The sequence below is a fragment of the Chrysemys picta genome, chromosome 6, assembly GCF_011386835.1.
Source record: "Chrysemys picta bellii isolate R12L10 chromosome 6, ASM1138683v2, whole genome shotgun sequence".
NCBI lineage: Eukaryota > Metazoa > Chordata > Testudines > Emydidae > Chrysemys > Chrysemys picta.
The window spans coordinates 35,608,109-35,629,340 of record NC_088796.1 but is presented as its reverse complement, the minus strand read 5'-3'; the positions used below and the strand labels follow the sequence as shown (position 1 = coordinate 35,629,340).

At 43.5% G+C, this 21,232-nt stretch overlaps 1 protein-coding gene across 6 annotated transcripts in view; it reads right to left on the bottom strand.

Moving 5' to 3' along the window:
* The window catches only part of GPBP1 (GC-rich promoter binding protein 1), a 61,017-nt gene extending 44,298 nt beyond the window's left edge, over positions 1-16,719 (bottom strand). The window contains exons 1-3 of one of the 6 annotated variants that reach the window (XM_065598993.1): positions 16,413-16,719; positions 15,003-15,250; positions 13,295-13,363 (exon numbers count right to left, since the gene is read on the bottom strand). The gene's annotated coding sequence lies outside the window, so the exon portion shown is untranslated. Of the gene's footprint in view, positions 1-13,294; positions 13,364-14,194; positions 15,251-16,412 lie in introns of all 6 variants that reach the window. The other 5 variants (XM_005306606.5, XM_065598995.1, XM_042857543.2 and 2 more) reach the window with 5 other exon arrangements.
* Between the last annotated feature and the right edge of the window lie 4,513 nt (positions 16,720-21,232).

Sequence of the window (21,232 nt, the reverse complement as noted above, 5' to 3'; positions counted from 1 at the left end):
CAAGAGTCAGAAAACAAGGGGAACCCTCCTGGCTTCTCTCCTGCCAACCACACTACTGAAGGGAAAAAACACCCCCGAGTATCTTTGCTGATGGAGAAAGGAACCAGGAATTGCAGAGGATAGGAAGCAAATGCTAAAACATAGGACATTAAAGTGTCAGATTGGCTCTGCTAATGTCCATCTAGCTAATTGAAGGAGGCACACCCAGGAATTGCAAACTGGTGTCAGCCAGCTGCAAAAATCTGTGCTATGAACTACATATATGAATTGGAGGCATTTAAAGTACAGTTTAGTTAGCAGGCTGCACGGTGGTGGAAAAAATTCTTTATCCACAGTGATATAGTTCCAACCATATTAGACAGAATTTAACTCTGCTCTCACAGCAATACTACCAGCTCTGATTCAGTCTGTTCCAGCACTGAATAAGCATACCAACTATTATGTATGTAAGTAAATACAAACAGTCCACACTACTTTGGACATCTTTCCAACATCAGAAAGAATAGCAGCTTCAGAACTGAAGATTGGCATTAAACGTCAACTGGGGACTGAGTAAATCAATCTTCTGCCAGTTAAAACTCATCAGCACAATAAAACATAAGCAACTTGCTCTAATGGAAATGGGCCTGGAGATACTCAGTACATTCCAAAAGAAAGAGGAATAAGCTAACAAAATGAAAAATTTTGAGTCCTAGTTTCTAAAGTAGTTACAACAAAAACAAACACCCCCACCCCCAGAAATATGATTCACTCTTTGTTGGTTAGAAATGCACCTTTCCTCTTGCTAAGCATGATTTGTACTTCTGATCTGCCAGGAAAAAGATTGTTTCCTCTTGCTGAACAAAGCTGATTTTGACGACACTCATTGTTGAATACTAATAGTAGATGCTTTGACAGAGCCTTAATGAAAATGTCAGATTATACCAATAATGAATACCTGCAAGTGTCTATTATTCAGAATATTAAGACTTAAGCCACCTCATTTTTAGACACTTAGCAATTTTCTCAGGCTGTTAAAAGATCAAGATACAACACAGAAAACAAATGTAAATAAATTCAACCTTCTTGGAAAAAAGATTAAATGTGCATTCATCGCACAATTGGTTGAAATACTTTTAAGCAGTCTGCGTGGCTCTGTAAGCATGTCAATACATATTTAAATAGCCTGAAAAAGACTGACCTAACAATCTACTCTAGGACCAACCCTAGCAAACTGAGTGAGCACTACCCCTGCCACCACTCTCCAAAAGCTATATATATATTTCATTTCCATCAGCACATCTTCACTCACCAATTCCATACCTAAAAATCAGTTCTGTCCATCACCATCTCTTAGCAGCAGGAAAGCCTTGCAACCTCTATTCTCATTGCTCTCCTGGACATGCCACTGGCCCCTCTGCCTCCTGCACTCCTCCTCACCTGCATCCTTCCTCTTAGAGATGCAGCAGGCCAGAGATAATCCTGCTCTTTGCCAGTCCCCAACCCACCAGTCCCATTCTGGGAAGAGAGAAGTTACCCTGGGGCCACACTTCTTCCTGCCTTCCCCTTCCATTCGGTGACAAATATAGTGTCAGCGCTGCTCTGTTCCTTCTAGGGTCTTCCCATCCTCCAAAAGAACTGGCTCCAGAGACAGATCTGCTCACTCACTGCCTCCATTAAAGGAGCAACAGCAGTTGGGTACTTTGTACTCCCCCCTCCAGCCCCGCGCCTTCCCCTGTCAGAAAACCCCAACTCAGCACCCTCTTCATAATAAAGACTGCTATTTGCTCTGGGTGACCAAGGTTTCTCAAGGCCTGGTTCCAACAGTGTTTGATTTATGTAAAAATGCTTAATTTCAAAATTAAATCAAACACCTCTTAACCTTAGAGTGAGGTAAAGTAACAAAAAGCAAGGCTCAAATTTTAATGCCAGAAAGGATCATCATCTAATCTGATCTCCTATACAACACACCGGTCATGGCACTTCATGCAGTGACTCCTGCATTAAGTACAGTAGCTTGTGGCTGAACTAGAGTAATACCTTTTAGAAAGGCATCCTACATGGATTTGAAGACAATATGAAGAGATGATGAAAACTGCATCCAAACTAATTGGTATTTAGCCAACATCATTAATTACCACCACACTGTTCAAGTGTGCCCCTTATTTGACTTTTCCTAGTTTCAACTTCCAGACACAATCTTGTTTTGCATTTTCTTATTAGATTACAGACATCCCCAGTATCAAATCTCTTATTCCTTTGTAGTTTCTGCGATCAAGGTGTCTCAGTCGTCATACTGAGCTCCTCAGGTCTCTCAATGAACAAAGTTTGTTTTCCAAAACTTGAGTTATTGTAGCATTTCCTTGAACCCTCTCAAATATTTCAACATCCTTTTAAAAGAAGTGCTAACATTGAAAATGGACACAATATTCTAGGAACAGTCTCACCAATAGCACATACAGAAGTAACATCACCTCCCTGATCCTGTTTCAAGACTAAAATTCTGCCCTTAAAATATTATAAATTGTTGGCTTGCTAGTTGTGAAGCTCAAGTGCCAGGGTCTCTTTTCAAAGGCCAACTCACTTTCCTTCAAAATATCAAAAGCAAGATATACCCTGCAACTAATTTGCATTAACTTGAGGCCTCATCTCTGGCAACTGAGGATTCAGGTGTTTCAATTTTAAAGGCTGAATCATTTCAGGTTTGAGTAGCATGCTTACATAAGGCAATGAAAGTAGAGATCACTGGAAAAGTTAACACAAATAGGAACAGACACACTTCTAGTACTCGTTATACAATTTAAAGTTCAGTTGCATTTCTCTACTGACCCACTAATACAATGTCCTTCTTAAAACTTTATAGTAAAAGCCAGAGGGGAAGTGAGGTGTGAACTGCACTAAGAGCCTCACAGAAGCTGTGCTCCAATTAAAAGGTCTGTACACATTCCATTCCTTAGCCACAAAAAACACCATCTTAATACACAAAGTCATACCAGTATGATATTACAAGCAGTTAATTCAATTCTTCCTCCAAAGGAAAGAAGAGGTAAGGAAACCATGTCAGGCCTTTAGATCAGAGGAAGGACATTAGATTGATTATAGAGGCCATCCCCACAAAAATTTAGAACGTGTCTTGCTTAACTTGCTTAACCAGTTTCTAATTGAAGACAGGAATGATGGTCCTTTACTTAAAGCATCGGGTGGGGATTCAGAAGATTTTGCCAGCTCTGGCACAGATTTCCAGTGTGCGACCTCAGGCAAGTCAACCTCTGCATTTCTTTAGCTACAAAATAGAAATACTTCCGTAGCTCAAAAAGGTATTGAGGCTAAATTCATTAATTATGAAGTGCTCAAATATCAGTGACAAATGCTATTTAAAAGCCACTAGATAGCAACATGTAGTTGTATAAAGACTACACACAGATCAACTTTTTAAAAAATGCAAAGCTTTTAGGTTAACACTCTAAATGTGTTATAGTACATAGTGAAAGGGAGTGGATAGCCAGAATGATAGCAACAGGACCACCAAATAGATGGTTTCTAAAAGCTTAGAGACTAACTTTACGCCTCTTCCTACTTGGGGGACACATACTTTATAAGTTTGGGCAATTTTGGGCAATTCAATTTTAAATGGAAACAAGCTTTAAAACAATTGCTTGTGTCTTTTTTTTTTAAAATTTATTATAACAAGTGAAACCTCAAGCTCACCATAAGCAAAAGACTGGAAATATAGTTCAGTACTTCACATATAACTTGATTAATTGAATTTACAAGTGAAACTAAGGGCTTGGCTACACTTGAAATGCTGCAGCAGCTACAGCTGTAGCACTTCAGTGTAGATACAACCTAGGCCAACGAGAGGAGCTTTCCCATTGGCAGAGGTAATCCACCACCCCAAGAGGCAGCAGCTAGGTCAATGGGAGAATTCTTCTGTCCACCTACCACTGTCTACACTGGGGGTCAGGTTGGCGTAACTATTTCACTCAGGGGTGAGAGTTTTTCCACACCCCTGAGCAACATAGCTATGTCAGCCTAAACTTTAGTGTAGACTAGGCATACATTTCACTGTCTTGGGGGACTCACAGCAGAAGAGAGAAAAAGTTAGAATAGAGAAATATGATTGTAATACCACAAAAATCAATAGGGGTGGCCATCGACAGATGTAATATTTAAGACTACTTAGCTTTTTTTTGTTTTAATTGAATAAATTTCAAAGTTGACAATCCCCTCTGAAGCTACACTTTAAAGCAGGAGAAGGGAGTTCAAATCTCTGGATGCTCTCTGCAGAATGGTTAATAGTAGATATAAGTACTGATGTACAGAATGAAGGCTTTAGTAAGAAGCAGAAACTAAAAAGGGGGATGTGCACACACACAAAAAAATCTTTATTGTGAAGCAGTTAGGGTTCCACACACACAACATACCTAACAAAAGCAAGGAAATTAAAAGTTAGGTAGTTTAACAGTATATATCCTCTTCTCATTTACCCACAGACTCACATCTTACTACACCTCTACCCCTGTATAACGCTGTCCTCAGGAGCCAAAAAATCTTACCGCATTATAGGTGAAGCCACGTTATATCAAACTTGCTTTGATCTGCCAGAGTGCACAGCCCCGCCCCCCTCAAAGCACTGCTTTACCGCGTTATATCCGAATTCGCGTTATATCGGGTCGCATTATATCGGTACACCACAGCCATGCACCCAAACCTTAATTCTGCACCTCAGACTACCCTCCACTACAAAACCCTTTACCGATCTACCATCACCTCACACTATCAGTTGTGAATGCTTGTGTCAGTTGTGCAGGGATGAAATAGTTTTGGAAAGGGGAGAGAAGGAAGGTTGGAGACCTTTGGGGAGCAGAGCTAAGCTTGCACTGCATGGTCTGTGGCATGCAGTAGTAGTGGTAATGCTAAGGTATGTGCCTGAGGGTAAAAGAAAAGAGGTTATGTACTGTTCAGCAACTTAACTTTTCATTTTTTTGCCTTTGTAGATTTGAGTCAGACACATGGTACAGGACATCCCTACCTGTTTCACAAAGATTTTTGTATATTAAATTCCTTGCATTTTGGTTTTTTGAATGTTTAAGTGAGGATTTGGTAATGCATGAAGATGGGGTTAAATGGTGGATGTAAATGCAACTCCCAATGAAGACTTTCTGCACCAACAGCTGCTATACATTAACCATTATTGCCATGTCTACACTACCAGCATTACAGTGCCATAGTGTAGACACTTCCTACAGCGACAGAAGGGATTTTCACATAGCTGTAGGAACTCCAACTCCGAGCGGTGGCAGCTAGGTGACAGAAGCATTCTTCCATCAACCTAGCTACGTATACCCCTGGGGTTAATCATCAGCACGGCTACACTACTCAGTGGTGTGAATTTTTCACACCCCTGAGCATCATAGCTATACCAACCTAACATTTAAGTGTAGACTAGGCCTACATGTCAACAGCTGCACTTAAAAACCTCCTGTTATACAACCATAGGGCACCCAGTAAAATTTTTGCAGAAGTTTCTCATTAACTGTACATAAATATTTTCTTATTACAAATAACTGCCAAAAGGGACCAAAAATCCATTAAAAAAAAAGATTTACATGTTGCACCAGTTCTATCTTCTAGAACAGGGGTCTCAAACACGTGGCTGCAGTTATTTGCTGTGACCCGCCAAGCTCCCGCCCTCCCCCCCCATAGTTATTTCCTGTGGCTGCCAAGCTCCTCTCACTCCCTCCTCTCCTCCTCCTCCCCAACACGCCGCGTTCCTGCTCCTCTGCCTACCTCCAGGCGCTTTCCACCAGCAAACAGCTGTTCGGCAGCGCTTAGCACTTTCCAGGAGGGAGGAGCCACGCACTCAGGGGAGGAGACGGAGAAGAGGCGTGGCAGGGGCGGGGATTTGGGGAAGGGGTTGGAATAGAGGCAGGGAGGGGGCGGAATTGGGGTGGAGACTCTGGGGAAGGGGTTGCAATGGGGGCGGGGCAGGGCCTCATGGAAGGGGTGGAGTGGGGGTAGGGGGCTTTTGTACCTTTATATGAAAAGGTGTCAGTGATGCCGCCCTCGGGCTAATGTACTAGTCCTCATGTGGCCCTCGTGGTGATTGGAGTTTGAGATCCCTGTTCTAGAATATACCTCTCCTCTAATTTTGTGTAGATACACGATCTTTTATCAACTGAATAAATGGACTGCCAGGAAAATTTTCAGACAGACATATTTCAAACCCTTCCTATTAAGTTATGAAAAGAAACCAAACTGCATAAAAATTTCAAAGGGTTTAAAAATGTGATGTTTCACACCAAAAGGCTACCTACTTTTAGAGACAAGCAGGGATGTCATGTCATATTAGGCCCACGTTAGAAAGCAAACCTAACTATGGAATAGCTACTAGAGCTGTGTGAAACATTTTTGCTGAAATAAAATTTCACAGAAATATGCTGTTCCCTCAAAATGATTCAGCTTTGAAAAGACACATTTGGTTCAAAGTTTACATCAGTAAGGTTGAAAGAGACGGACTTTCCTCACCCTCTATAGAGTAGCAGTATTGGCTTGGGATGCAAGAGACTCAGGTTCAGGTCCCCGCTTTAATTTGATGCGATGAAAGACTTTGCTCTGAATCAAGTAGAGTGGAGACTTGAATCTGGCTCTCCCACATCTCAGGCCAGTGCCCTCACCAGGCTATAGATACATGCCCTATTTCCCAAATCAAAAAGCTCAGGTTTTGATCAGAAAAACAGGCTTTTGACAATTCCAGTTGTGATAACATTTGAAGTGTTTGGTTTTCACTCAAACGTGGAATGAAAGTTTTTGCAAAATGGAATTTTCATCCTCCAGTCACTTCTAGTCATTAGCAGAGTGCCTCCACAATAAGGCAAATTCTTTTTTACAGTTAAACATTTCTAAGAAAAAAATGTCCTTTTGTCTTCACCTTGTATTATTTCAACTGAAGTCATTTTAAGTTATGTTGTTTACTCTTTGCCATTTATTTAGTTTCATCAATTAAAACAGACTAGTTAGTTTCAATTTGTAAAATACAGCAGGGAGTATGTAAGTCTCCAAAATATTGTTTTTGCTAAAAAAATTTAATTCAGTCATTTCTATTGATCTTAAGAGTCTGTAAAAACAGGGATTTACCAAAACTAAGTTCCAAATCAACCTGATTTCCCTAGTAGTTTTTGTTTGTTTATTTTTGAAGATGGCTATGCCCCACAGAGTTGCTTATACCAATTCCTATCTCATAGGGATAGTGTACATCTTCCTCTAATGTAAAGATGACCAGAAAAGGGTTGGTTTTGAGTTGGGTTTGTGCCTTTTTGTTTTCTTTTAACGTAGAAAGGACATCTGAAAGTATAGGGGGGTGGGAGTGTTGCCACAGAATATTACGCATTCAAGTTTGATTTTCCTTAGTTTTGCTGGAAGAATTCTTTAGTGTTTACTGTGAGATTTCACATCTTAACTGAAGGAAAAAGGAGTGGAATCTTTAAACAAATTTCTCTCTTCCAATGACTTTGTAGCTGGGTGGTTACCGGCTCCTGGCCTGAAACGGGTTAAAAGCTAGCCATTGGAGAGGGCTGGAGCTGGGAGCCTTAAGCTGGGCTGAGTGGGAAGCAGGTTCAGCTGGCCCTATAAAGGCTTGAGGCCCCAATCAGGTCCCAGCTGGCCCGATAAAGGCTTGAGCCTGGAGATGAAGCAAACACTCTCTCTGCCTTTAGAGAGAGAAGGGCCTGGCTGCTAGGGAGCGTACCTGGTACCTAAGATGGAGCAGGGCTGGGGGAAGGCAAGAGGAGCTGGGGAGCTCCGGCCAGGAAACCCCCTAGGCTCCAGGCCTAGGGTAAGGTCAACTGGGTACTGGGGTTGCAAAGGGGCAGCCCACGGGTAGGCAGAGGCAGCAGGCCCAAACCCTTTTGCCAATGATGAGTGGCTTATACTGCAGTCTGCCCCAGTGAACAGGGGCTAGATGGAGACTGGGCAGTAGCCAAGACTGAGGCAAAGTGGGGATAGTGGGTGGGGGTTTCCCTGGGAGGGGGAGACCCAGAACTGTGGGGGCACTGCCAGTGGGCAGCACCAGAGAAAGGGCCTGGGAGGGACACTGGGTCAGTGGCAAGGCGGATCACCAGCCTGCAGAGGGCGCTCCAAGGCTGGGAGAGCTAATTCCTGAGGACAACCAGCAGGAGGCGCCGCAGGGGTGAGTCTGCACTGCTACAGACTTCAACTGATGTCAAAAACTTTAAAGCTTTTAACATGGACAAAAAATCCCATCCCATCCCCTCTCAACTGCACAGCATTTAGTTCATCTCCAATTGTGATGTCAATTTCACTATTCTCACCAGTTGTCATGAAGTCTTCCATATTGACAAGACCTGATTTTCCAATGTGTTTTATTAAAAAACACCACACCATAGAATTTTGGTGGGTTTTTTTGGGGGGGGGGGGCGGGGGGGGGGGGGAGGAAGAGAAGAGAAGTACCTCTCAGTTCTTCTCTATAAATAAACTTATTTTCTCTCCCTCCCTTTTCAAGTCACCTTTAGAAAGCCAGGAGGACAAATGTCACCTGAGGACCAACAGCAAGAGTAAAATATAGGAGTTTATTGGGAAAGAACAAGTAGTTAACAGTTCTTCCTCCACATTTTTTTAAGTTATTTGTCAGACACTTTCTGATGTGCGTGGGTTTTTTTTAAATAGTAATATGGTTGGGCTCCTTAAGTACACTTTGATAACAGACATGTAAACTTTGGTGTGTCTCGTAACCAACAATGGAAACGTATATGCAGGTGGAGTTCCCCCTCTGCTCCAAGTAGAGAGTGCACACAGACACTGTACATATTCTAAACTTACTCACTTCCTGGGATTTGGCAAGCGTATACATAAAACTATAACATCAGTCTAAGCGCTATTAACACTGGCTGCTCCCAGGAGGTTGGGGGGGGCGCGGAAGGACCTCTCCATTCCTGTCCCTTATACCATTTACTTGAGAGAAGCACTTTCACCCCCATCTCATATTCAAACCATGTACATACCAAAGAAGTGCACCAGCTGAACTAAGCCAACTGTTTTTAAAATCTATTTAGTTAAACCAATGCATTTCTCTAGTACAGACAATGCCTTACATTGTAGCTAACTGGACCTACCTGACCAAACTTCAGGGTCATTTAGCAAAAATACTTCTGCATTTCTACACAGACCTTAAGAACCTGACATCAGGATGACTCAACAGAAGAGTCCTGAATCCCTACATATAAACGGCCATACTGGTCAGACCAAAGGTCCATGTAGTCCAGTATCCTGTCTTCGACAGTGGCCAATGCCAGGTGCCCTAGAGGGAATGAACAGAACAGGTAATCATCAAGTGATCCTTTCCCTGTCGCTCATTCACAGCTTCTGGCAAACAGAGGCTAGGGACATCATCCCTGCCCATCCTGGCTAATAGCCATTGATGGACCGATCTTCCATGAACTTATCTAGTTCTTTTTTGAACCCTATATAAGGGTTTAAGAATCTGTCACTGCTACAAAGTTTGTGGGCACTAGTGTTAAGACTATTACTACCATATTTCACAACCTTTTCTGTATCCTATGGAATTCCATCCATCCAGCCACACATCTTTCCTCATTTCTCCCCTTTTGTATTCTCCCCCGTTTTCTTGCTTTTTGCTGTTTAATCCTTTTATTTTGCTGCAGCATTTTACACATACAAAAGGACTCAAAAAAGAGAAATTGAGAGAAACTAGTCAGTTTTGTACCTGCAGCACCTTGCAGATGCAAGCTAATTAAATCCTGATCTACTTCCCTATGCAGGAGGGTCAAAGCACTTATTGCAATAAATGCTTTAGCTGCTGACTGTCTAGTTTCCAAGGTTCACCTAAGCTGTGTTAAACAAATAGGAGCTATTATATTTTTATGTACAGAGACAATAAAGTGATTGAAAAAGGAGTTGAGTATATATTGGATACTGAAGGCAGTAGAGAACTGCCATGAATGCAGCAGTCAGCCTGCATATAACCTCCTCGGTATGGGAAGGCAGCCAACTGTGGAGCTGTCCATGTGCATTATGAAAAAGAAACGAAGGGCCTGTAGCACCATACCAATTCAGGCACCTCACTGTAGGATAGTCAATGACTGATGTCACAATCACTGTCAAGACAGACTAACGGCAAAGCATTACTATAAACTACAGTATTTTGTTACAGTATAATACTGTTGCATCATTTTATAACCCTAGTGCTCAATACAAAGAGGCCTATCGCAACTAATCCTCCCCACAGAACATTAACTCAGATTACTAAAAATTAAACACAAAACAAGAATAGGAAACTCCAGAAGTCCATGAGGGATTTATCTATTGCCAATCTGTTCTATTCATATTTATTTTACATGGAAGAAACTCATTACGGTGACAGATAGTAGTGCAAAATCTTGAAGTAGATAAAAATCCAAACAAATTGAAAAGCAGGACATCTGCTCAACCTCCCCATATCATCACATTCACTGCATCCCATTAATCTGTTTGCATGTTGCCTCTTTAGGCCATGTCCAACGATAAAAGCTTATATATGTATACCCTGTTTCCCCGAAAATAAGACAGTGTCTTATATTAATTTTTGCTCCCAAAGATGCGCTAGGTCTTATTTTCAGGGGATGTCTTATTTTTCAGAAATGAAAAATGCCTTATTATCGGTGGATGCCTTATTATCGGGGAGATCTTATTATCGGGGGGATGCCTTATATTACAACGAGAGGCAAAACTGTAAGTAGGCCTTATTTTCGGAGGATGTCTTATTTTCGGGGAAACAGGGTAGCTTATTTGAGTACTGCAAGGAAATAAGCTGTACCAATATAAGACTCCTTTATAGCAACATGACTCCATTCCCTAGGGCAGAGGTTCTCAAACTGTGGTCCGTGGACCATCAGTGGTCCATGAGTTCCATTCAGGTGGTCCGTGGATAGTTCCCTCTAAGGTGCGCGCCTGGGCGGCTGCACACAAGAGAATGAAGGGCCACCTACCTAATTAGCAGAGCCACACAGGCGTGGCTCTACTAATTAGGTGCCTGGACCCTGGAGAAGACGCACACGCAAGGTGAGGTGGTGGCCTTAGGGGGGATTATGGGGTAGGGGGCAGCAGGTGAAAAGAAGGGGTGGGGGAATTTGGGATATGCAGGGTTGCAGCGGCCAGAGAAAAGAGGTGACTTTCCCCAGCTCCAGGACTGTAGCTACCAGGGAGAGACGGGCCTCCTTCTCAGCCTCATCTCTATGGCGGGGAGAGACCCCCCTCCTCCCAGCTCCAGCCCCGGGACTGCTGCGGTTGGGGAGAGAGGGGGACCGGGAAAGACAGGGGAGAAAGGGCACATCCATCTCATTATAAAGGTGAAGACTAGTGATACTAAAATATGAGTTGTGTGCTTTTATTTGTTGAGGGGGAAAAATGTTAATTATTATTGTTTGTTTTTTTATATAGCGCTTTTATCCAAAGCACTTTACAATAGTTAGCTAACGTACAAACAACATTTGGAAAACTCATTAAGTGGTCTGCCAAGATGCTCAGCAATTTTCAAGTGGTCTGTGGGGGGGGGAAAAGGATGAGAACCACTGCCCTAGGGGTTGTACCAGGATAGCTATATTGATAAAAATCTTACAGCCCTGACAGTTATACCAGTACAATGAATGTGTTTAAACCAAGTGTTACAGTATAAATTCTTCAGAGCAGGGACCTCATCTTCATACCTATCTGCAAAGTGCTGCAGCCTAGTAAGTGCTATCAAAATTTTTAAAATATCTATATAGAAGAGGTACTGTAGTCAGCCAGCATGGTGGCAGTTTTTAACCTTAGTAGGCCCTACGTACCTGTATGAATTTTGGTCAAGGTGCAATATCCCATCAAGAGATACAGTAACACGTACAGGAGAGCTTCATACTATGTCCAATACATATGCATGCAAAGCAGGATACTTAGCTCTCAAGTGAGGTCATCCTGGGATCCTAAGTTAGGGGACAATAGTTAAAAGAAAAGCTCTCCTGCTGCCAGCAACTAGGAAAGTGTAAAGAATGGAGTCAATTTACCAAGACTGAAGGGCACCTATCTATATACCAGACAGAACTAGGGTAGAACCATCCAAAGAGAAATCACTTCATAGACTGAGTGTCCCAGGGTGGAAAAGGGCTTGATTTCAATGAGAAAACCTGATCAAGAACAAGTTGTAGTAACACTGGAAATCAGCAGCTAGAAAAGCATTAGGGACTTTCCTATTACTATGAGTGTTAAATGGAAGACACTTAGATACTACATTGATGGGCAGTAGTATGGAACCTATCGATAGGTAATTTAAGGAAACACCAACATCACTTATGGATTAATTTTTTTTTAACCTACTTGAAGCAATATAGTAATGCATTATTACAACTGAAAGATTTAAGAAAGGAATTTCTCCATTTTTTAGTTTGCTTACTTTATAAATTTACAGTACTTTGTGTATAGCCCATCTCACAAATTATCCTGTATAATCAATTAACCCCCAGTCATTCAATGAACTCCACTATAAGAGTCATGAGTCAGTGTAGAGCCCAACTAACTTCAATGGGGTTCCTCACAGGCATAGAGATCCGCCCATGCAGAGCTTATTACAGGATCAGACCTTTAATCATTTTCTCATGATTGCATGGGTTAAGCAAAGGAGGAAAGAAACACTTAAGGAAAAGAAAAAAAATAGGGGAATTAGTGCTAAAACACACATAACTTGGCCATGGGATTTGAGAGTAGGTAGAACACCTGAAACTATCCCAGAACCATGACTAGATCATGGTAACCCTTTAATGATGGTGAACACAATAGATTTTGATTCAGCAGAAGCCAAATAAGACGGCACTTCACAATAAAACTCCTCACTCTATTCAGTATAAAGCTCCCCCAGCACTTAGGAGGCAGATGGAAAAGGGTAATTCTGATCACACAGGCACCTGAACACAGGCCCTATGAAATAGGCCTATTTAAAACATCTTTCATTCCTGGTCAAAATATCAGCATATAGAAAAGCAATTCCAATACAGTCATCTAGGCACAGCTTCACATTCATTTAAAATTGCTTGTACACAAGGCTTCCCTTCAAGACACTGCCCCAGATCCCATTTTAGAGCCCTTGAGGATACTAAAAATTGGTATTAGTGAACACAAGTTTTGAAGAGCTTAAAGAGAAAATTATGAAAATATGTCCACTTCAGTAAAGGTGACAGACTACAAATAGTGCTTTAATTATTTAAACCTAGGTGAACATGATCTTTATGTATGAAATACAAGATTAAAGCTGAATAAAGTTACCACTGACTTTTCAACTAGGTTGTTTTGTCCATCTTAATTTTTTCTTGAGGCAGTAGTGGATCTGTTGAAAGCAAACCTGCAGAGAAATTAATTCAAAATATTGCAGTAAATGTATTTACAATTAATAGGAAAACTGTTTCTTATAATAAAGCTATCCCATGTTTCTGGTGAAAAAGAGGAACAGCAATAAATTTAACAGTAAAGATGTGAAATTGAACAATAAAAATGTGAAGGGGTGAATTAAGCAGCCTGTTGGTATCTAATAAATCAGAAAAATCAAGGGAGCTTTCAGGAACTAGACAGAGGGTTAAAACCCATCACATTTCTCTGAATACAACTTTAAAAAGTCAGCCTGCAACAGATGTTTTATCAAAACCTGAGCATGGACAGGAACTACTGTCTCCACTCTTAATTCTTAACATACACTGCAGGAAATCAATTTAGCTACATAGCGCAAAATTGTGCAAGTTCATAAGCTTCTTTCACTTCAAGCAACCTTATGAAAAGTTTCTATGCTGTAGTGTGTGTATTGAGAATTTCATTTTTTCCATTTGTATGCTGCTGAATCAACTTAGTCAAAGGTATTAACTTCTTGATGTTCAGGATACAATGTAAACAAAAAGACACAGAATACCTAAAAATTCATGCAACAGCATACAGTTTAAAGGAAATCCTCAAAAATCACATGTTTTTCTCCAGTAAATGCTATTTCTTCTTGCAACAGCTTCCAATATTTACAGAGACCTTGCTAGTTACTAAACACTACAAGTGAAAATTGGACTGTGAACTCATTTGAAGGCTTTCAAAAACAGCTTAACAATTACTGCGTGCGGGACATTATTTATGCCTCTACTGAGGGGATAGTTTATTCAAATGTATATTGATTCATGCACAGTACGATACTTACAAAATCCAAGACGACTGTACAAGGTGTTAGTTCAGTGTAATTTGTATTTTCCAGTTTGTTTTCCTTGAAATAATAGCCCGAGTCCTTGAAGATACTACATCAGTAGCTATTTGACCGAGTTCACCTCTTAGAAATCAGCTACCCATCCTTCTCGTTTACAGCCTTCACAAATCTATTTCCAAAATTTCCCAAGTCTGATTTAAGAAGCTTGTTCTATCTTTTTGCAGCCTCTCCTCTTTACTATTCCATGTACATCCCACTATAACGAGCATGAGCTCCTGATGAAATAAATATACCTTTTATGACACCAAGAGTAAAACTGAAAAGCCAAATTTCACATCTGAACTGAAGAACATTTCTAAGCTTCAGCTCATAGAGGCATCTGCAAACAATGGCTATCTGGATACCGCCATATTGATTGTTGGCAACATTATACCAAAAAACTCAAATAAAATATAAAAGAAAAAAGGAAAAACAAAGTTCTATTAGTCTCTTCATTTAGAAAATAGGTTTCATTGCAAAATAAAAAAGGCTGTGTCAGAATATTTAAAAAATAAAATAAAGGTAAAAATATCTGCCATGAAATTCTTCAGCCGTGTTTAAACAGAACCAAGGATTACATTTAATGCAATCTAAAACCAGTTGACAAAATCAGTTATGCATATGACTCAAACGTATCTTAGCCAGTGCCTGAAAAGTTTTAATTCCAAGAAAAAAAGCTTTAATTTTGACAGCAGAAGTATGCTGAGAAATTTAACCAATTATCCATTCCATATGGACAAGTGTCCACGGATGAGATGTCTCGTACTTTTGAGTAGAGAAATTCAAGACTTCACAAGCTTTCAATTTACTTCTTAGACGTCTTCTGATGGTTTCAGAAGCCTTTTGAGTAGGGCTTGACTGAATAAATCATAATTCCAGGTCGATGTCCAGTTATTTTTTCCCCTCTTCAACTGAAGCAAAGGCTGCAGGTCAATGTCCACCTTCCTCCCCCTCCACAACAAACTGAAGGGAAAGGCTCTAAATATCCAGGATAGCCTTTATAATCCAAACTGCCTACAGGAGGGGGAAAACAAAAAAAACAATCAGTTTTCCTTTCTGAAAGTTCAATTACATACTGTATTTGCCTATAAAACTAATCTCACATCTTTTAAAAAAAAGCAGTGTTCATAAGTGGCAATTCAACCTTCATTCACATGACAGAGAGAAGAGGAACAAGGAAGAAGCAGACATTTCCTAGTGAACAGAGCACAATATCAATAAATATGCTGTGCACGCTGAACTTTCTTCTTGTCCTTATACAAACAGACGTTTGCTCCCCCTTCTAAGAGAAACCAACCAGGAAGCCATACAGTTTTCTCATTTTCATAAAAATGAATGTGTTACACCAAAAGAGGAAGCTGCTGAGCCTAGGTTAAAAATGCCAAACGAAAAAAAAAAAAAACCCCTCCAGAATTAGAGAGCTACCTGGGAAATCCCTCCAGCACTCCCACTAGGGAAGAGAAATAAACAGGAGTAACGAACGCACAGGCTGCAGTCGGGATTAGCTCACACGCCAACGTGATAGCTTTGAACTGAATGCGTTTGTTTTTAAGGCAACGGTGGAAGCGTATTTACTGCCACCCCCACCCCACAGACACACACGCACAGTGGCAAGGAGACATTTCCCGGAGGGGTTCGCCTTGAGGCTTCGCACGCTGGATTGGTCTAGGAGATGTTTAAAATCCTCACTCGGGGTCTATTGCTGCCCCTCAGCCAAGCGCTTGCGGCTCAGCCAGCCCCCCCGCCAAAGCCCTGTGTTCAAACCCAGAGGCCACATGCGCCTCGGCTGCCCAGGCGTGGGGAGAGGGACCACCAACAATGAGCCGCCCGAAGGGGGGAGGGGGCAGGAGAGAGGCTTCCCGTGCTAGGAAGCCCCCGCCCCCCGTGGGACCCACTCGGGAGCCCGAGCCCCCCCACCAGGCAGCAAGGGGATCATTCCTGCGCCTGTTACCCCGCAACTCAGCCCCGCTCCCCTCCCCCATACCAGCCCCCCAGCTCCCCCTCCCCGCAGGGCGCCGCCGGGCCCGGACCCCCTGCCCACCACCGCATGGAGGCCACTAGCCCCCTCCACAACGGGGATTCCCCTCCACGGAGCTCCCTGCCCCCGCCGCGAGCGGAGCCTAGAGCCCGTCTCCGTCCCCCTCCCGCAACCCCTCGGGCCTGCCCCGGGCCGTACCCGGCTGGCTGGTCCCGGCGGCGGCAGGCAGAGAGCAGAGGGTCCCAGATTTGAAAGCTCCTTTTGCCGCTTCTCCACACACAGTCACACAACTCGCCTCGCTCCCAAAATGGCGCCGATCCGAGCCGCAATGCTCTGCGCCCAAACCTCGCGAGAGTCAGCGCGCCTAGCCGACGCCGCGGGACGGGCCCCAGCAGGCCAGCCACCCGCAAGGAAAAAGGGGAGGAGTTTCAAGAGGCGCCAGCCCACGCCGTGGAGGAGTTTCAAGGAACCCCCGCCGTCTGCTCCGCCCCTCCCCCACCGCGCCACCTGAGCCAGCGGGGAGCCCCCCGTGCTGTGACGTCACCCGGAACAATCCCGAACGTTCTGAGAACAGCTGAGGGGGAATCCCCAGCGCTCGCCGCTTGCCTCTGATCTGGGAATGCGGAGTCCCCGACCGCGGCTCACCCCAGTGGGGCGCAACAAGGAGAGTTGATTAATCCTAATTAATAGTATCCCTCGTGACCCCACTGTCTCTGGTGTTATAACACCTGGAGACTCCCGAGCAGGAGCAGCCCGGGTACCAGGCTGTGCTGTGTATTGCGCTGACTGTGGAGAACACAGATCGTTTTCACTCTGTGATTGAGGCACTCTGTGACATTTGAGAGCAATCTTTAGTTCTCCACGATAGTGGAATTTAGTTACAATGCATCTCTGCGGTGATAGCCCTATTAGCGATGAGTGAGTTAAAGAGAAAACAGACTGCGGCTAGCAGTACAGGGTTTTGTTTTTATAATATATAACCAGTGGGCAAACATAGAGTCCTCAAAGTGTTATTTTGTTAAAAATCTGATTATTTTAAACCAATCTCATGGGAGGGAGGGATGGGGAGTGTGCTTGACTTGAGTTGTGAACATTTGGAGTTGGCAGTAGTGATCTGGGTCTGCCATCATCGCAAGCCAGCGGAGCCTAGTTATTGGAAACTACCAGGCTCAAAGACAACCAAAAGTGACAGCCTTGGAGAGAGTATAGAATCAGACTGGATGAGATATGAATTCCCACTAAGTTTTGCAAGGGAGCATTGCTATGGCAAGCAGCTGATCCCTGGCTCCATTCCTCCCTGCTCTGGTTCCAAATACCCTACAATGGAGAACAAACCCCACAGAGCTGCAATAGAGGAGCTTCCATGTGGCTCCAGGGAGGGAGAGAGCATAAGACATGGAACTAGCATTTCTCCCCTCTCCGCCCGCTCCCAGTGGATTCTGATGGTCTGTATTCTCCTCAGCTTGCATTAGTGGAGGGAAGAATGTCGCCCTTAAGCGAAGACTGCCCATTGTACAGTAGTTTTGTAATGTGAGCAAATGGGGACAAATTCATTTTCATTTCATCCATCAGCACAATTTGCGGTGAAAGACAATGCACTACAGTAGAACCTCAGAGTTACGAACACCATTGATACGAACTGACCAGTCAACCACACACCTCATTTGGAACCAAAAATACACAATCAGAAGCAGAGATAAAAATAAATAAAGCAAATATAGTACAGTACTGTGCTGTGCTAAACATAAACTACTAAAACATAAAGGGAAAGCAACATTTTTCTTCTGCACAGTAAAGTTTCAAAGCAGTATTTTAAGTCAATGTTCAGTTGTAAACTTCTGAAAAAACAACCACAACATTTTGTTCAGTTACAAACATTTCAGAGTTACAAACAACCTCCATTCCACAGGTGTTCATAACTCTGAGGTTCTACTATAATTCACTCTGCCATATAAACCCCTTTTAATTTTGTTTCCATCTATTTTTCTTCTTTTTGCTTTTCTTCAATAAGGAACTTGCTCTGAAAAGAATAAGATAGAACGTGAAGGAAGCAATCATTATCTTCTCCCATCCTGTTTAGTTATTCCTCATTACGGCACAACATATTTTCTATCACTTCACTGCACACTTCTCAATCACACATAATCACAGCTTTGTGCACCATGCAGACTCCATGGATTCATTCATGACATACCCTAACACAGAGGTGGGCAAACTACGGCCCACGGGACTGTCCTGCCCGGCCCCTGAGCTCCCGGCCAGGGAGGCTACGCCCGGCCCCTCCCCTGCTGTCCCATGGGCAGCGCTCTGGGCAGCGGGGTTGCGCGCTCCTGCAGAGCAATGTGGAAGCATGTTTGGCTCTGGCCGGGCAGCACGGCTGCCAGACATGCTGCTCTGAGCGGCATGGTAAGGGGGCTGGGGCCAGGGGGTTGGATAAGGGGCAGAGGTTGGGGGGGCGGTCAGGGGACGGGGAACGGGGGGGTTGGATAAGCGTGGGAGTCCTGGGGGGCCTGTCAGTGGGCAGGGATGTGGATAAGGGTCAGGGGGCAGTCAGAGGACAGGGAATGGGGTGGTTGGATAGGGGGTGGGGTCCCAGGGGGCAGTTAGGGGTGGGGGGTCCTGGGAAGGGGCAGTTAGGGGACAAGGAGCGGGGGGGTTGGATGGGTCGGGGGTTCTGAGGGGGGGCAGTCAGGGGGCGGGAAGTGGGAGGGGGCGGATAGGGGGCGGGGGCCAGGCTGTTGGGGGAGGCACAGCCTTCCCTACCTGGCCCTCCATACAGTTTTGCAACCCCAATGTGGCCCTCAGGCCAAAAAGTTTGCCCAACCCTGCCCTAACACCTCCAATGCCCCTAAAGCAAAACCATACACATACACCAGTCTTAGAATTCAGCTACAGTCATAAGAATTGCCATACTGGATCAGACAATGGTCCACCTCTCCCAGTATCCCATCTTCCCACAGTGGCCAGAGCCAAAGCTTCAGATGGAATGAACAGAACAGGGCAATTAGCAAGTGATCCATCCACTGTCATCCAGTCCCAGCTTCTCGCAGTCAGAGCATAGGGTTGCATCCTTGACCAGCTTGGCTAATAACCATTGATGGACCTATCCTCCATTAAGTTATCTAATTCTTTTTTTAACCCAATTATAGTTTTAGCCTTCACAACATCCTCTGTCAATGAGCAACATGGGCTGGCTGTAGATTGTGTGAAGAAGTACTTCCTTCAAATACTTCCAGTCAAATACAAAGTTAGCAACATTCTTTGTTATATATCCTGCTTGCCAAATATATTAGTCATTTTGTGATAAAAAATGGGGCGTTCACAGTGTTTAGCTTAATGGTGCCTAGGGTTACCATACATCCGGATTTTCCCAGACATGTCCGGCTTTTTGGGCCTCAAATTCCCGTCCGGGAGGAAATCCCAAAAAGCCGGACATGTCCGGGAAAATAGGGAGGGAGGGGCCAGCGGTGCTCGACCGGGAGCCGGGGCTGGGGCCGGGCCAGGGCCTGCGGTGCTCGGCCGGGGGCCGGGCTGGGGCCAGCGGTGCTCGGCCGGGGGCTGGGGGCCGGGGGCAGCGGTGCTCGGCCAGGGGTCGGGGCCGGGCCAGGGCCGGCGGTGCTCGACCGGAACCAGGGCCGGCGCCCCAGGCCAGGGAGACACCTGGGCCAGAGCCTCTTGGCCTGGGCCGGCCGGCCGCCGGAGGGAGCCGCTCGGCCAGGGGGGCCGGACTGGGCCGCACTGCGCCCCACCCCACCCCAGTCCCAGCCCCATCCCCAGCTTACCTGCTGCCTCCCTGTTTCAGGCTTCCCACGAACATTTGATTCGCGGGAAGTAGGGGAGGGGGAGGAGCAGGGGGCGGAGCGTTCAGGGGAGGGGCAGAGTTGGGGCGGGGACTTTGGGGAAGGAGCGGGGCGGGGAAGGGGCAGGGCCAGGGCCCTGTGGAGTGTCCTCCTTTTTTTAAATTAAAATATGGTAACCCTAATGGTGCCAAAATTGGTCATCACTTATAAAACATGGATTAAGGAGGTAGCTACACAAATAAATTCATGGCATCCTGAAGTGGAGATCTATAGATGAATCAGTCCTAAACCTTTTCTTAAAGGTTATGATCAAACCTATATCTTCTCCCAGCTAGGAGCCATAACTATAAGAGGGAATTAAAGGCAATTCAGGAACTGAGCCTGCAAAGGCTTATGCATGTGCTTAACTATAGCCACATGAGTTAGTTGCATTTTGTTATTAAAGTTAAGTATGTACGTAAGTGTTTGCAGGATTGACATCCCTACATCCTGGGATCCCATGGAAGCAGATCAGCTGCTTTAGGACCATACTAATTCTAATAACGGTAGCAGGAGTTGTCAGGAAATTTAATCTGAGCTATTAAAGGCAATTGGGTGAGAAACCTGCACCAATTGGATTTTGAGATTGGGAAAACAATATTTTAATTCTTGTGATTTAAATTTTTAAAAGCATTGAGAGGTTTCATTAGGTTTCTATAAATTAGATTAAAAATAATTTAAATTTATATATGTATAGGAAAATGTGTTCAATTAATTTGAAGTAATTTTACTTGTATCTATTTTAGAGTTATCGGTAACTTTGGCAACTGTAAAATTTCTGGTTAAACTTCTTGACACTTTGAAATCACATTTTTAGATAAAATTATTTCAATATAAGTCTGTGGAGATGAAAGTATGATGTAAGGAAAGGTAAAATGATTCTGTAATTAATACAATGAAAAAATTAAACAGAAAATTATGTGTAATTGTCATTAAAATAGATACTGGCAAGTATTTTTATCATTTAAATTTGATTCTATGTCTCCATTATTTGCAGTTCCTTTTATGAGCTTAAAATTGTTATAAATTCCTATATTATAGGCTAATTTTAAAATGTCTTCTAAATTCTGCCAAGTTACAAGTTTTTAAAACTTATTATGAAAAAGTACATGCTGACAAAATAGATCATTTTTTATATTATTTGATAAAGTTATTATGTAAAAGAATAAAAACCAGAGA